The 15,517-nt window shown below is 39.1% G+C and overlaps 1 protein-coding gene across 7 annotated transcripts in view; it reads left to right on the forward strand.

Moving 5' to 3' along the window:
- The window catches only part of NUMB (numb homolog (Drosophila)), a 205,435-nt gene that overhangs the window by 82,288 nt on the left and 107,630 nt on the right, over positions 1–15,517 (forward strand). The gene's annotated exons all lie outside the window — the stretch shown is intronic.

Here is a 15,517-nt window from a genome sequence, read left to right on the forward strand (position 1 = left end):
AGTGAGCTGAGATCCGGCCACTGCACTCCAGCCTGGGTGATAGAGCGAGACTCCGTCTCAAAAAAAAAAAAAAAAAAAAGAGTTAGCTGGTATGCACCTATAGCCCCAGCTACTAGAGGAGGATAACTTGAGCCTAGGAGGTCAAGGCTGCAGTGAGCTCTGATCATACCACTTCCAGCTTGGGCGACCAAGGGAGACCCTGTCTCTAAAAAAATAAAATAAAGTAAAACTTCAGTTCCTCAAACTAGCCACATTTCAAGTGCTCGCTGGTTAATGGCTACCATATTGGATAGCATACATATTGAACATCTTTGTTTCAGAAAGTTCTGGGCCAGTCATGGTGGCTCATGCCTCTAATGCCACCTCTTTGGAAGGCCTAGACAGGTGGATCATTTGAGGTCAGGAGTTCAAGACCAGCCTGGTCAATGTGGGGAAACCCCGTCTCTACTAAAAATATAAAAATGAGTTGGGTGTGGTGGCGTGTGCCTGTAATCTCAGCTACTTGGGAGGCTGAGTCATGAGAATTACTTGAACCCGGGAGGCGGAGATTGCAGTGAGCCAACATCATGCCACTGCGTTCTAGCCTGGGTGACAGAGCCAGACTTCATCTCAAAAAGAAAAAAAAAAAAAAAAAGAAAGTCCTATTGACTAGGACTGTTCTGAAGTCTGCCACTTCTGCCATGCTTTGCTTCAGGGTTTTCCTTGGTACTGTTGTCAACTGTCATGGGTCAGATAAATTTTTGTTGAGGAAGGCTCTCCTCATAGAATGTTAGCAGTATCCCTGGCCTCTACCCATTAGAATCCACTGAGTCTTGATAACCAAAAATGTCTCTAGACAGTGCCAGTTATTCCCTGGGGAGCAAAAATGACCCCGCTTGAGAACCACTGATCTACTTACATATATTAGTTGTGTTACCAGTTAGCTTTTGCTGCATAAAAAGCTTAGCAGTTTAAAATACAGTAGTGTGGGCCAGGTGCGGTGGCTCACACCTGTAATCCCAGCCCTTTGGGAGTCCAAGGTGAGCAAATCACCTGAGGTCAGGAGTTCGAGACCAGCCTGGCCAACATGGTGAAACCCCATCTCTACTAAAAATACAAAAATTAGCCAGGCATGGTGGCAGGTGCCTGTAATCCCAGCTACTCAGGAGGCTGAGGCAGGAGAATCACTTGAACCCAGGAGGCAGAAGTTGCAGTGAGCCAAGACTGTACCACTACACTCCAGCCTGGGTGATAAGAGTGACACTCCGTCTCAAAACAAAACAAAACAGTAGTGTCCCCTGATATCCTTGGTTTTGCTGTCTGTGGTTTTTGTTACCTGAAGTCAACTGTGACCTGAAAATATTAAATAGAATATTTACAATAAACAATGCATGAGTTTTAAATTATGCATGATGAAATCTTTTGCCATCCCATTCTGTCTTGCCTAGGAGATGAATTGTCCCTTTGTCCAGCATATCTGTGCTGTTATTCTACCCACCTGTTAGTCACTTAGTCACTTATTGAAGTGCTTGTGTTCAAGGTCAATAGTGGCCTAATGCTACATCAGAATGCCTATGTCATTCACCTCACTTCATCTTATCCCGTAGGCCCTTTATCGTCTCATAACATTGCAAAAAGAAGGATGAGTACAGTAAAAAAGAAGGTATTTTGAGAGAGACCACATTCATATAACTTCTATTACAGTACAGTGTTATAATTGTTCCATTTTGTTATTAGTTATTTTTGTTAATCTCTTATTGTACCTAATTTATGAATTAGGCAGTATATACAGGGTTTAGTACTATCTGTAGTTTCAGGCATCCACTGGGGATCTTGGAACCTATCTCCCATGGATAAGGGAGGACTACTGTAAGTCATTTAATAGCTTATTATTCTGTGGATTAGCAGTTTGATTTGGGCTATATTGATTTCTGTGCTTTGCTGGAGGTTTGGCTGGGACCAAATGATATAGAATAGCCTCACTTAAATGTTTGTTGGTTGGCAGGCTTTTTGCCCAGGGTAGTGATTGTGGAGCATTTTCTCCATGTGGCCTCTCCAGCAGGCAGGTTCATTCACCTGATAATGTCAAGGTTCTAAAAGTATTAAGGCTGGGTACGGTGACCCACGCTTGTAATCCCAGCGCTTTTGGAGGCTGAGGCGGGCAGATCACTTGAGGTCGGGTTTTCGAGACCACCCTGGCCAACATGGTGAAACCCCATCTCTACTGAAAATACAAAAATTAGCTGGAAATCGCTTGAACCTGGGAGACGGAGTTTGTAGTGAGCCGAGATTGTGCCACTGCATGGCAGCCTGGGCAACAGAGCGAGACTCTGTCTCAAAAAAAATACATAAATAAAAGCAAGAAAAGACAAACCCCAATGTGCAAATGCTTTTCAAGTCCCTACTGTATCACATTTTCTAATGCTCCATTGGTCAAAGCAAGTCATAATGGCCAAGCCCAAATTCAAGGGGTAAAGAAATAGATTCTGTGTCTTGATAGGAAGAGTAGCAAAGTCACATTGTGAAGGGGTGTACATAAAGAATGAGAAGAATTATTGTGGCCAGTTTTGTACACAATCTACTATTATTATTTTCTGGGAATACAAGGAACTGACATCCCTTTCATTCAATTTATCATTTCCCTCTTTTCTTTTTGGCTTGTGTTCATTATTATTTTAAAAATTACAAGGCCGGGCATGGTGGCTCACGCCTGTAATCCCAGCACTTTGGGAGGCTGAGGCGGGCAGATCACCTGAGGTCGGGAGTTTGAGACCAGACTGGCCCACCTGGAGAAACCCTGTCTCTACTGAAAATACAAAATTAGCTGGGCATGGTGGCACATGCCTGTAATCCCAGCTACTCAGGAGGCTGAGGCAGGAGAATGGCTTGAATGTGGAAGGCGGAGGTTACAGCGAGCCAAAATTGTGCCATTGCACTCCAGCCTGAGCAACAAGAGGGAAACTCCATCTCAAAAAAAAAAAAATTACAGTTATTTGACCGGGCATGTTGGCTCACACCTGTTATCTCAGCACTTTGGGAGGCCAAGGTAGGAGGATCATTTGAACTCCAGAGTTCCAGAGCAGCCTAGGCAACATGGCAAGACCTCATCTCTAGCAAAACAAAACAAAACAAAAAAGTCAGGCGTGGTGGCATATGCCTATAATCTCAGCTACTTGGAAGGCTGAGGTGGGAGGATGGTTTGAGCCTGGGAGGCAGAGGTTGCAGTTAGCCAGGATCACACTATTGCACTCTAGCTTAGGCGAGAGAGTCAGACCCTGTCTCAAAAAAAATTATAGTTATTTAATTTTATGCATTTATTTCTTCTTTCTTGTAAGTATTCTTGATTCTTGTGGTACCGTGCTTCCATCTGGGATTATCTTCTTCATAGACAGCACCTTTCTTTTAGTGTAGGTCTGTTGGTAATGAGTGTTCTATTTTTGTCTGAAAGCATTTTTAGAACTTTTGTCTTAGTTTTAAAAGAATAGTTTTATTGGGCATAGAATTCCAGATTGGCAATTCTTTTTTTTCAGCATTTTAAATATATCATTTTATTGCCTTCTGACTTCATTGTTTCTATTTTATTTTATTTTATTTGAGACAGGGTCTCACTCTGTTGCCCAGGCTGGAGTGCAGTGGCACAATCGTGGCTCACTGCAACCTCTGCCTCCTGAGTTCAAGTGATTGCTCTGCCTTAGCCCTTCCCTAGTAGCTGGGACTACAGGCACGTCCCACCATGCCTGGCTAATTTTTGTATTTTTTGTAGATACAAGGTTTTACCATGTTGGCCAGGCTGGTCTCAAACTCCTGACCTCAGCTGATCTGCCCACCTCAGCCTCCCAAAGTGCTGGGGTTATAGGTGTGAGCCACCGTGCCCAGCCCCCCATTGTTTTTATTAGAGAAGCAATGTCTTTGGTTTTTAGCAGTTTTCAGTAAAATGCTTACATGGTTTTCTTTCATGCTTTTTATGGTTTTCATCATTTAAGATGTTTCAGGTCCATAGATCCTCTAGGATCTGTAGCTTGATGTCTTTTGTCAGGTTTGGAATATCTCTTCTGATATTGCTTCTGTCTCATTCTTTCAGTTCCCTCTGGGATTCTAGATAACATCTTTCTCCGCATCTCATATGTTTCTCATGCTCTTTTCTGTATTTTCTATCTTTTTTTCTTTGTGCTCCATCTAGATATTTTCTGTTGACCTTTTTTCTAGTTCAGTCTGCTATTAAAAGCATCTGCTATATTGTTAGTTTTATATATTTTTTAGTTCTCGATTTTCAATTTAATTTGTTCGTTTGTTTTCGTAGATTCGGGTTCTCTGGTTAAATTCTCATCTTGTCCTCTATTTTCCTGAACATATTAATCACAATTATTTAAAGTCTGTGTGTGGTAATTAACAATGTCTGGATCCCTGGATCCCCATTTGATCTTTCTCTTTTTTTTTTTTTTGGAGACAAAGTTTCGATCTATCACTGAGGCTGGAGTGCAGTGGCACAGTCTCAGCTCACTGCAACCTCTGCCTCATGGGTTCAAGCAATTCTTGTGCCTCAGTCTTCCAAGTAGCTGGGATTACATATGTGTGCCACCACGCCTAGCTAATTTTTGTATTTTTAGTAGAGACAGGGTTTTGCCGTGTTGGCCAGGTTGGTCTCAAACTTCTGCCCTCGAGTGATCCACCCACCTCAGCCTCCCAAAGTGCTGGGGTTACAGGCATGAGCCACTGTGCCCAGCTCCTATTTGATCTTTTCCTGTTGTCTTCTTTTTTCTCTTGATTTTCAGTCATTTGGTTCTGTCTCCTAGCATTCCTGGTCATTTTTAAAATTATTGTCAAACATCGCATATGGGAAATAATAGAGGCTCTTTATGATGATACTGTTCTCTAGAGAGGATTTGTTTTTCTCCTCTCTAATGGTAGTTAAAAGTAGGAGTAGATGACATTGTTCTAATATGGGCTTGAGATGATCTGAGGCTTTGTTTTATGGTTCTCAAGGGCTGGTTTAAATCTAGTTTCCACTTCAGGAGTATTGTATTTCGGATGTACCAGAGGTACCTAGGGTATGCGTCATGGCCTCTGCTTGACAGGCCCTGGACTCTTAATTTTTCTGTGAGACTACCTAAAGTTCTCCTTACTTTTTTTTTTGGCGTATAAAAATAGGCACTTTAGCTGGGCGCAATGGCACTTTGGGAGGCCAAGGCAGGTGGATCACCTGAGGTCAGGAGTTCAAGACCAGCCTGGCCAACATGGTAAAACCCCGTCTCTACTAAAAATACAAAAATTAGCCAGGCACGATGGCATGCACCTGTAATCCCAGCTACTCAGGAGGCTGAGGCAGGAGAATCGCTTGAACCCAGGAGGCAGAGGTTGCAGTGAGCCAAGATTACGCCATGGCACTCCAGCCTGGGCAACAAGAGCAAAACTCGATCTCAAATAATAATAATCATTTTAAAAAAAGGCACTTTGCCTCCAAATGTTAGAATTCAGTAAATACCCCGAGGGCAAAAGCAATATAGCATGTCCAGGCTGTCTTTTCTGTGATTGCTTTTTTTCTGGGATTTTAGCCCCTCAAATCCTGCCTGTCTTGGTAGTTGTGAGCTCTAATTTCTGTCACTGTGAGATTTCCAAAAGCTCTGGTTTGAAACTGGTTGCCCCAGCAGAAAAAAGTAGTAGAGAATGTCAGACTTAACTCTGCATTTTATTTTTCTCTGGTATTTTGGCCTATCATATCTTTGTTGCATTATTTATTTGTTTTTATTAATTACTTATAATTATTTATTACTAATTCATTTTTAAACAATATTAATTTATAATAAAACAATATTAAACAATTTAAGCATATTTTAATCACTGCAGTAAGCAAAATATATGAGGATTCTGCCCTCATGCAACTTATATTCTTGTAGGGAGGAGAGTACCTTTATTTAAAATTGTGATAAGGAGACGTACAGAGTGTTATGAACTTCTTATAGTGGTAGCTGGTTTAGTTAGAGTGAGGGATGGTCAAGGACAGCTACTTTGAGTAAGTGGTATTTGAGCAGAGCTCTGAGGATGAGTAAAATTAACTTAGGGAAAAATAATGGGTTGTTAGAACTATGGATGGCGTAGAGACGTTGAAGGGAAAAGAAGCATAGCAGGTTTAAAGCATCAAAGAAGCGTGGTCTGATGGGCAAGGGCTAAATCGTGCCAAGCTTTATAAGCCATATTAAGGATTTTTTTACCTTTTTTTTTTTTCTTCCAATTCTGTTCTGATCATTGGTCTGACTCTAATATACCTTCTCTTCAGTGTCTTCTGTCCCAAGACAGAAATATTTATTTACCTAGTTGTTTATTCTATAGAAATATATTAGGTACCTTTCATAGGCAAGGTTCTAAATGTACCGAGATTGATTAAAAACAATATGGAATGCTGCCTTTAGATTTAGACAAACCTGAGTTTAAGTATTAGTTGTCTTATTAACTGTGTGTTTCTTTGGAGCAGTTATTTAATACCTCTGAACCTGAATTTTCTTGCTGGTTAAATACTAACAATAAAAGTGATAATAGAATAATTAAAAGAGCTAATTGAGGCCGAGTGTGGTGGCTCACACCTGTAATCCAGCACTTTGGGAGGCTGAGGTAGGCAGTGAGGTCAGGAGTTCGAGACCAGCCTGGTCAACATGGCAAAACCACATCTCTACTAAATACAAAAATTAGCTGGGTATGGTAGCAGGCACCTGTAATCCCAGTTACTAGGGAGGCTGAGGCAGGAGAATTTCTTGAACCTGGGAGGTGGAGGTTGCAGTGAGTGGAGATGGAACAGTAAACACTCCAGCCTGGGTGACAGAGCAAGACTCTGTCTCAAAAAAAAAAAAAAGCTAATTGATAAATGTGCCCAATCAATGGTGGTGCTTATTACTATTATCATATAACTATAAAACACAAATTCTACTTTCAGAGTACCTAAGATATATGGGATTATGGCATATACCAATAGTTACAATATAACAAATAGTATAAGAAATGAAAAAAATTGGTGATTCAGAGGGAAGAGGTATTACATTCAGATTTGGGGATTAAGACTATTTAATGATGAAAGTGACATGTGTGCTAGAGTAGGAACTAGCTTGTCATTAAAACAATTTAGTGTGACATATAACTATCTCAGTCATAAACCTTTTACATTTTATCAAGCTAACAACCAAACTTTCAATTTGTCCCCTTCAACCTGCTCCTCCTTCTGTCTGCTACATCTCACAATAAATGGCAACTCCATTCTTCTCATTGCTCAGATCAGCAATCTTAGAGTCATCTTTCACTCTCACTCTGTATTTCCAATTCATTAACAAAATCCTGTTAGTTCTACCCGTAAGATATGTCCAGAATCCTACCATGTGCAGAGGTCTTGGAAAATGTGGATTATTGTAAACTTACTCGTTTGGTAATTTCTGTTGCAGCTAGGCTTCAGATGTGGTTTCTCCTGGAGCTGGGGGCACAAACAGGAAGTGGACCATCTCCCTGACATACCCCTACTGTTGTCACTCTGGTCCATGCCATTGTCACCTCACATCTGGATTAATTTAATAGTTTCCTAACTGGTTCCCTGTTTTATGATCTGTTTACAATACAATAGCCAAGGTGATTCTTAAAAAACATAAATCTCATTATTCCTCCTCTCAGAACCCTTTAGTAGGTTTCATCTTATTAGGAACAGAAGCCCAAGTACTTGCAATGGCCTCTGAAACTTTCTGAAACATTCGGCTTTCTTTCCAACCTCACTTCCTCCCCTCCCTTCACTTAGTAAATTGTACTCACATCATTTCCTTGTTATTCCTCTAACACTGCAACTTCCATCTAAAGGACTTGTACACTTGCCTCAGGACCTGTACACTTGTTCCTTCCACCTGGAGTGCTCTCTTCCACCTATGTACTTGGGCTTGCCCTCTTACTACTCAACTGCCTTTAGATCTGTTTGCTCAAATATAACCTAACAAATGAAACCTTCTCTTAACTATTTAGAAGAGCCACCTCCTTTCTACCCTGTTTCCCAGTCCCAACACTTTCTTTTCCCCAATGCTACTTGATTTTTCTTTATATATCTCAGCATGTTATGTATTTGTTTCTTCATTATTTTGACAATCTCTCCAAATAAAATGCAACTACCATGAGGATAGAGGGTTTGTTTCATTCTCTGCTATATCTCTATAGAAGAATACCTGTCTTGTAATTAGTTGTCAATACATAATTTGTTGAATGAATGAACATGTTTTCTGGTTCAAGTGATAATTTTTTTTTTACGAAGTTCATTAAGAATCATTTTAAAACTAAATTAAAAAGCAACACTTAGATGTGTTCCTGTGATGAAGGAGGAGGAAATACTAGTTTTTTGAGAAATGATTTTTGATAAGATTTTGAATGAGTTGCTTGATAGTTCAGGTAGTTGAGTTAATTAGGTAAAATGCCATATATAAAGGGCAAATGTATATGGTTCCATTGCTCCTTGATCGTGGAGAGGTCTTTTTAGCCGCCTCTTTGAATCTGGTGGCAATTTTTAAGAAAATAGACTTTATTTTTAAGAGGAGTTTTAGGTTCACAGTAAAATTGAGCATAAAGTACCGAGAGTTCCCATATTTCTTCTGCCCCAATATAGGCACAGCCTCCCCACTATCAACTTCTATCACACATCTTTATTACCCAAAATATGTAAGGACATGGTCTGCCATTGTAGTATAGTACAGAATAATTTCACTGCCATAAAAATCTGTGCTCTGCCTGTTTATCTTTCCCAAATCCCTTACCCCTGGCAATTACAGGCCCTTTTACTGTCTCCATAGTGTTACATTTTCCAAAATGTCGTGTAATTGGGGTCATACAGTATGTAGCCTTTTCAGATTGGCTTTTTTCACTTAGTAATATGCATTTAAGGTTCCTCCATGTCTTTTCATGGCTTGAAGCCTCATTTGGTTTTTAGCACTGAGTATTCCATTTTCTGAATGTATCACAGTTTATTTATTCACCTACTGAAGGACATCTTGGTTGCTTCTAAGTTTTGGCAATTATGAATAAAGCTGTTGTAAATAACTGTGTACAGGCTTTTGTGTGGACATAAGTGTTCCACTCATTTGGATAAATGCCAAGTAACATAATTGCTGGATTGTATGTGAAGAGTATGTGTAGTTTTGTAAGCAACTGCCAAACTGTTTTGTAAAGTTTGCTGTACCATTTTGCATTCCCATCAACAATGAATGAGGGGTTCCTGTTGCTGGAACTGCTTCTCAGAATTTGGTGTTGTCAGTGTTTTGGATTTTGACCATTTTGTTGGGTGTGTAATGGTATCTGATTGTTTTAATTTGCAGTTCCCTCATGACATATGATAATTTATTTTCATATGCTTATTTACCATCTGTATTTCTTTAGTGAAATATGTTCAAGTCTTTGCCGATTTTTAAATCAGGTTGTTAGTTTTCTTACTGTTAAGTTTTAAGAATTTTTTGGTATATGTGTGTGTGTGTGTGTGTGTGTGTATATATATATATGCGTGTGTATGTATATATATATCTATCTCCAGGCTGATGGAAGTGGCACAATCTCAGCTCACTGCAACCTCCAGCTCCTGAGTTCAAGCAAATCTCCTGCCACAGCTTCCCAAGTAGCTGGGATTACAAGCACCCACCAACACACCTGGCTAATTTTTGTATTTTTAATAGAGACGGGGTTTCACCATGTGGGCCAGGCTGGTCTTGAACTCCTGACCTCAGGTGATCTGCCCACCTTGACCTCCCAAAGTGCTGGGATTATAGGCGTGAGCCACCATGCCCAGCCCTATATTTTGGATAATAGTTTTTTTTGTTGTTTGTTTGTTTTTTTGAGACCGAGTCTCGCTCTGTCACCCAGGCTGGAGTGCAGTGGCATGATCTCGGCTCACTGCAACTTCCACCTCCAGGGTTCAAGTGATTCTTCCACTTCAGTCTCCCAAGTAGTTGGGATTACAAGCATGCACTACCACGCCTGGCTAATTTTTGTATTTTTAATAGAGATGGGGTTTCATCATGTTGGCCAGGCTGGTCTTGAACTCCTGACCTCAAGTGATCTGCCTGCCCCCCTTGGCCTCCAAAAGTGCTGCATTACAGGCATGACCCACTATACCTGGCCTGGATAATAGTTCTTTATCAGACATGTTTTCTGCAAATACTTTCTCCCAGTCTGTTGCCTATCTTCCCATTCTCTTGACAGTGTCTTTAGTAGAGAAGAAATTTTTAATTTTAATGAAGTCCAGCTTATTAATTATTTCTTTAATGGGTTGTGCATTTGGTGTATATTTTAAGTCATTGCCTTACCCAAAGTCATCTAGATGTTCTCTCCTATGTTATCTTCCAGGAGCTTTATAGTTTTACATTTTACATTTAGGCCTGTGATCCATTTTGAGTTAATTTTAGTGAAGGATGTAAGGTCTATATCTAAATTATTTTTCTTATCCTTTCTTTTTTCTTTTTCATTTGGGTGTCCAGTTACTGCAGCACCATTTGTTGAAAAAGACTATCTTTTCACCATTGTATTGGCTTTGCTCTTTTGTCAAAGATCAGTTGAAAATAACTAACTAAATATTTTTATTTATAGAGATGGAAGTCTCACCATGTTGCCCAGGCTGGAGTGCTATGGATTCACAGGCAGTTATAGCACACTGTAACCTCAAACTCCTGGACTCAAGCAGTCCTCCCACTTCAGCCTCCTGAGTATCTGGCATTCCAGGCACACTCACCATACCCAACTCCAGTTGACTGTATTTATGTGGGCTATTTCTGAGTTCTATTGATCTATTTGTCTGTATTTTTGAAATACCATACTGTCTTGATTACTGTGGCTTTATAGTAAGTCAGTCTTGAAATTGAGTAGCATGTTGAGTTGGCTATTCTGGGTCTTTTGCCTCTCTTTATAAACTTTATTTTTATTTTTATTTGTTTTTGTTCCATACAAACTTTAGAATGAGTTTGTTAGTATCCACAAAATAACTTGTTGGGATTTTGATCAAGTTGGGAAGAACTGACATTTTGACAGTATTGAGTCTGCCTATTCATGAACATGGAATGTCTCTCCATTTATTTAGTTTGATTTCTTTAATCAGTTTTTTCATTTTTCTTGTGTAGATTTTGAACATATTTGATTAGACTTATACCTAAGTATTTCATTTTTGGAGGGTGCTAATGAAAATGGTATTATGTTTTTATTTCAAATTCAGATTATTTGTTACGGGTATATAGGAAAGTGATTGACTTCTATATATTAACCTTGTGTCCTGTAACCTTGCTATAATTGATTATTAATTCTGGAAGTTTTTTCGTTGATTCTTTCAGGTTTTCTACATGGGAAGTCTTGTCATTTGTGAACAAAAACAGTTTTCTTTCTAGCTTTCCAATCTGTGTTAAGTTTTATTTCCTTTTTTTTTTTTGTCATATTGCATTAGGACTTGTAGTATGATGTTGAAAAGGAATGGTGGGAGGAGACATCCTTTTCTCGTTCTTGATCTTAATGGGAAGGCTTCTAGTTTCTCACCATTAAGTGTGATGTTAGCTGTAGGGTTTTAAAAATGGATGTGCTTTGTCTTGTTGAGGAAGAACCTTTATGTTCCTAGTTTGTTGAAAATTTTTATCATGAATGGATGCTGGATTTTGTTAAATGTTTTTTCTGCATTTATGGAGATGATCATGTGATTTTTCTTTTTTAGCCTGTTAATGTGATGGATTATATTAATTGACTTCCACATGTGAAACCAGCCTTGCATACCTGAGATAAACTGGACTTGGTCATGGTGTATAATTCTTTTTATATGTTGCCGTTTTCAATTTGCTAATATTTCTGGTCACATTTTTTATTAATAGCTTGGTTGCATCCCTTCATGGCATGCTGATCAAATACTCAGTTACAACTTTGAAAAATGGCATGTATATTGTATGATAGAATTGAAATCCGATTTTTTTTTTCTACAGGCTGGATTGGCCAAATCTAATAATATGGAATTTAATATGCATTATATAAAGATTTTTTGAGAATCAGTTTAATATGCATAGTTAATGACACACATTACCTGGGATTTTGATTCCAGCTCTGCTACTTAGAAGCTATGTTACCTTGAACAAGTTATTTAATCTCTTTATGTCTCAGTTTCTTCATCCATAAAACAGGGATTGTTGTAAAATATAAAAGAAGTAATAAACATAAGGCTCTTAAAATAATAGCTGGCACATAGTAAGGGATGATGAAATGTTATCTGTGATTATTATAAAATTCTGTACGTGGGTGCAAACAAACTCAAATTTTTAAGGCTTGACTGATATAATTTAGGACAACTAAGAAAGACTAGGTATCTTAGTCTTTTGTTGATTGTAAACTCAAGGAAATGATAGTGTGACTTGGATAGGATAAAAGTTAATGTAGGCCAGGCTGACAAGTCATTTATAATCTCTTGAAGCCAGAGGCAGCACCTTAGCAAATAACTTAAAGCTTAGAAGAATAAGGTTTCTAGGCCAGGCGCGGTGGCTCACGCACTTTGGGTGTCTGAAGCAGGCGGATCACCTGAGCTCAGGAGTTTGAGACCAGCCTGGTCAACATGGTGAAACCCCGTCTCTACTAAAAATACAAAAAGTAGCTGGGCATGGTGGTGGGTGCCTGTAATACCAGCTATTCAGGAGGCTGAGGCAGGAGAATCGCTTGAATCTGGGAGGTGGAGGTTGCAGTGAGCTGAGATCATGCCATTGGACTGCAGCCTGGGCGACAAGAGCAAGACTCTCTCTCAAAAAAGAAAAAAAAAAGTTAATGTAACTTAAAGGGCTAAAAAGTTTACTAAAAAAGTGTTTGGTTAACAGTTCTGATGTTGCTTATGCCAATCTCCCACTATAATAATTAGAAGGAAAATAAACATTTAATATTTCTGAAATTGAGATGGATGGAAAACCCTTTGCCAGAATCTAGGAGAAATATTCAATTACTTATGAAATAGAAGGATCTGGACAGAGAAAGACCCACCATTCCCAGATTTTGGCATAAGGTTCTCTGAAAGAAGGAAGGAAAACATTTTATGTCTTTCTTTCCTGTCGGCTATCCTTGGACCTGTAGACACAGAGTTGGCACCAACTGGAAAACTGGGCAGCTATTCTTCTTTCCCAGTGACTTTCAAGCCTAAATAAAATATACAAAAGGAAGCTTTTGGCCAGGTGCAGTAGCTCACACCTGTAATCCCAGTGCTTTAAAAAGGCCAAAGTGGGAAGATTGCTTGAGGCCAGGAGTTTGAGACTAACCTGGACAACATTGTAGAGAAAAAATTCTCTCTGAACATTTTTTTAAAAAATTAGCTGAACGGCTGGGTGTGGTGGCTCACGCCTGTAATCCCAGCACTTTGGGAAGCCAAGGTGGGCAGATCACCTGAGGTCAGGAGTTCGAGACCAGCCTGACCAACAATGGTGAAACTCCATCTCTACTAAAAATACAAAAATTGCTGGGCGCGGTGGCTCAAGCCTGTAATCCCAGCACTTTGGGAGGCCGAGACGGGCAGATCACGAGGTCAGGAGATCGAGACCATCCTGGCTAACACGGTGAAACCCCATCTCTACTAAAAAATGCAAAAAACTAGCCGGGCCACGTGGCGGGCGCCTGTAGTCCCAGCTACTCGGGAGGCTGAGGCAGGAGAATGGTGTGAACCCGGGAGGCAGAGCTTGCAGTGAGCTGAGATCCGGCCACTGCACTCCAGCCTGGGCAACAGAGCGAGACTCCGTCTCAAAAAATAAAATAAAATAAAATAAAAAAATAAAAATAAAAATAAAAAAAATAAAAATACAAAAATTAGCCAGATGTGGTGGCACATGCCTGTAATCCCAGCTTCTGGGGAAGCTGAGGCTAGAGAATCGCTTGAACCCGGGAGGTGGAGGTTGCAGTGAGCTGAGATCACACTATTGCACTCCAGCCTGGACAACAAGAGCAAAATTCCATCTCCCAAAAAAAAAATTAGCTAAACATGGTGGTGTGCACCTGTATTTCTAGCTACTTGGGAGGCTGAGGTGGGAAGATCTATTGAGCCCAAGGAGTTCAAGGTTACAGTGAGCTATGATCCTGCTACTGCACTGCAGCCTAGGTGACAGAGTAAGACCCTGTCTTTAAAAAAAAAAAAGAAAAAAAAAAAAAAGGAAGCTTTCCTTTCTCAGTGAGACCTAACTCAAACAAACATTCTGATACTGCAAATTATGTTTCTTCTCCCTGACTCTGATATTTCTAAACTCCTTTACCTTGTTCAAAATTGTTCTACAGCTTTTAGCTTTTAACTAGCTATATAATTTATTTATATTTATTGTTTGTCTCCCACACAACTAGAATGTAAGTCCCATGACGGATTTGTTCACTGAAGTATCCTAAGCACCAAGAACGGTGCCTGGCAAGCACAGACACTCAAAAAATATTTGTGAGTTGAATGAACAAAATCTGAGGCTAAAGCCTCATATATTATACTAGTAAAAGCATAGCAGCTTTAACAAAGACAGGGCAGGGACTTACAGTTCTACCTACTGGGTCCTGCCCTTGCACCTTGTGGCATCACTACAAGGAGCACAGTTTGCAGCTACCTTACAAGTAATGATCTATGAGGTTGCTGGAATATGGTTCACCCATTTCATTTTATCCCTTCTTTCTGTATTACCGAAAGACAGTAATTCCTAGGAAACATCTGGGCCTGGGTGGGGTGGTAGTAGATGCTTGCAGTGGCTATGAAAAGGTTCATTTTTTATGGGAAATATACTTCCTAAATTGTAAAGCTCTATTCCAACGTCAGTGAGAGAGAGAATCCTGGTTACAATTTTTATGACATCAGTTGAGAATGTCATGCTAATGTTTTATAAACAACAAAATAAGAAAAAATCAATAAAGATAGGGATAAAACCCTAAAAGTATAAACAGAATCAGATGAACCTAACTGTATTTCAGCTCCACTTAAAGATAAGTAAAATGGTATACTCTTAAACTCAAGATGAGCAGAAATATAAACAATAATGAATATATAAACTGATGAATAATGAAATATAATGAAATGAATATAACATATATTGAAGATATATAATACAATGAATATATCTAGGCTTTTCTTTTGTAGTGGTATGAATTAGCAATTTTGAAAGTGTTTTTTGTTAGTTCTAGGACTGAACAAATGAGTAAGTGTATTGAGGATAATGGGAGTCAATTTTTTTCATTGTTGGAGAAAGGAGTTTTATATATGGAAAAGAGAAAAGGCTGGAATAAACCCTGTGATGTTGGATTTGAATGGGAAGTTACGGTTTTTAATATCTATTAATAGCTATGTAACATTATTAATCTATATTTAAATATTTAATATCTATATGAATATAGATAAATACACATATATGTATATTTTCATATAGATATACATATATAGGCACATACATGTGTGCATGCATATACACAGACATACACATTTTTATATATTTATATATATATATGTATTTCAGCTTTGTTTGCTAAGAGGGCCTAGAAACAATTACTTTGCCTCTCTTTTTTTTTTTTTTTTTGAGATGAG

This window comes from Colobus angolensis, unplaced genomic scaffold (assembly GCF_000951035.1).
Source record: "Colobus angolensis palliatus isolate OR3802 unplaced genomic scaffold, Cang.pa_1.0 Scaffold3, whole genome shotgun sequence".
Taxonomy (NCBI): domain Eukaryota; kingdom Metazoa; phylum Chordata; class Mammalia; order Primates; family Cercopithecidae; genus Colobus; species Colobus angolensis.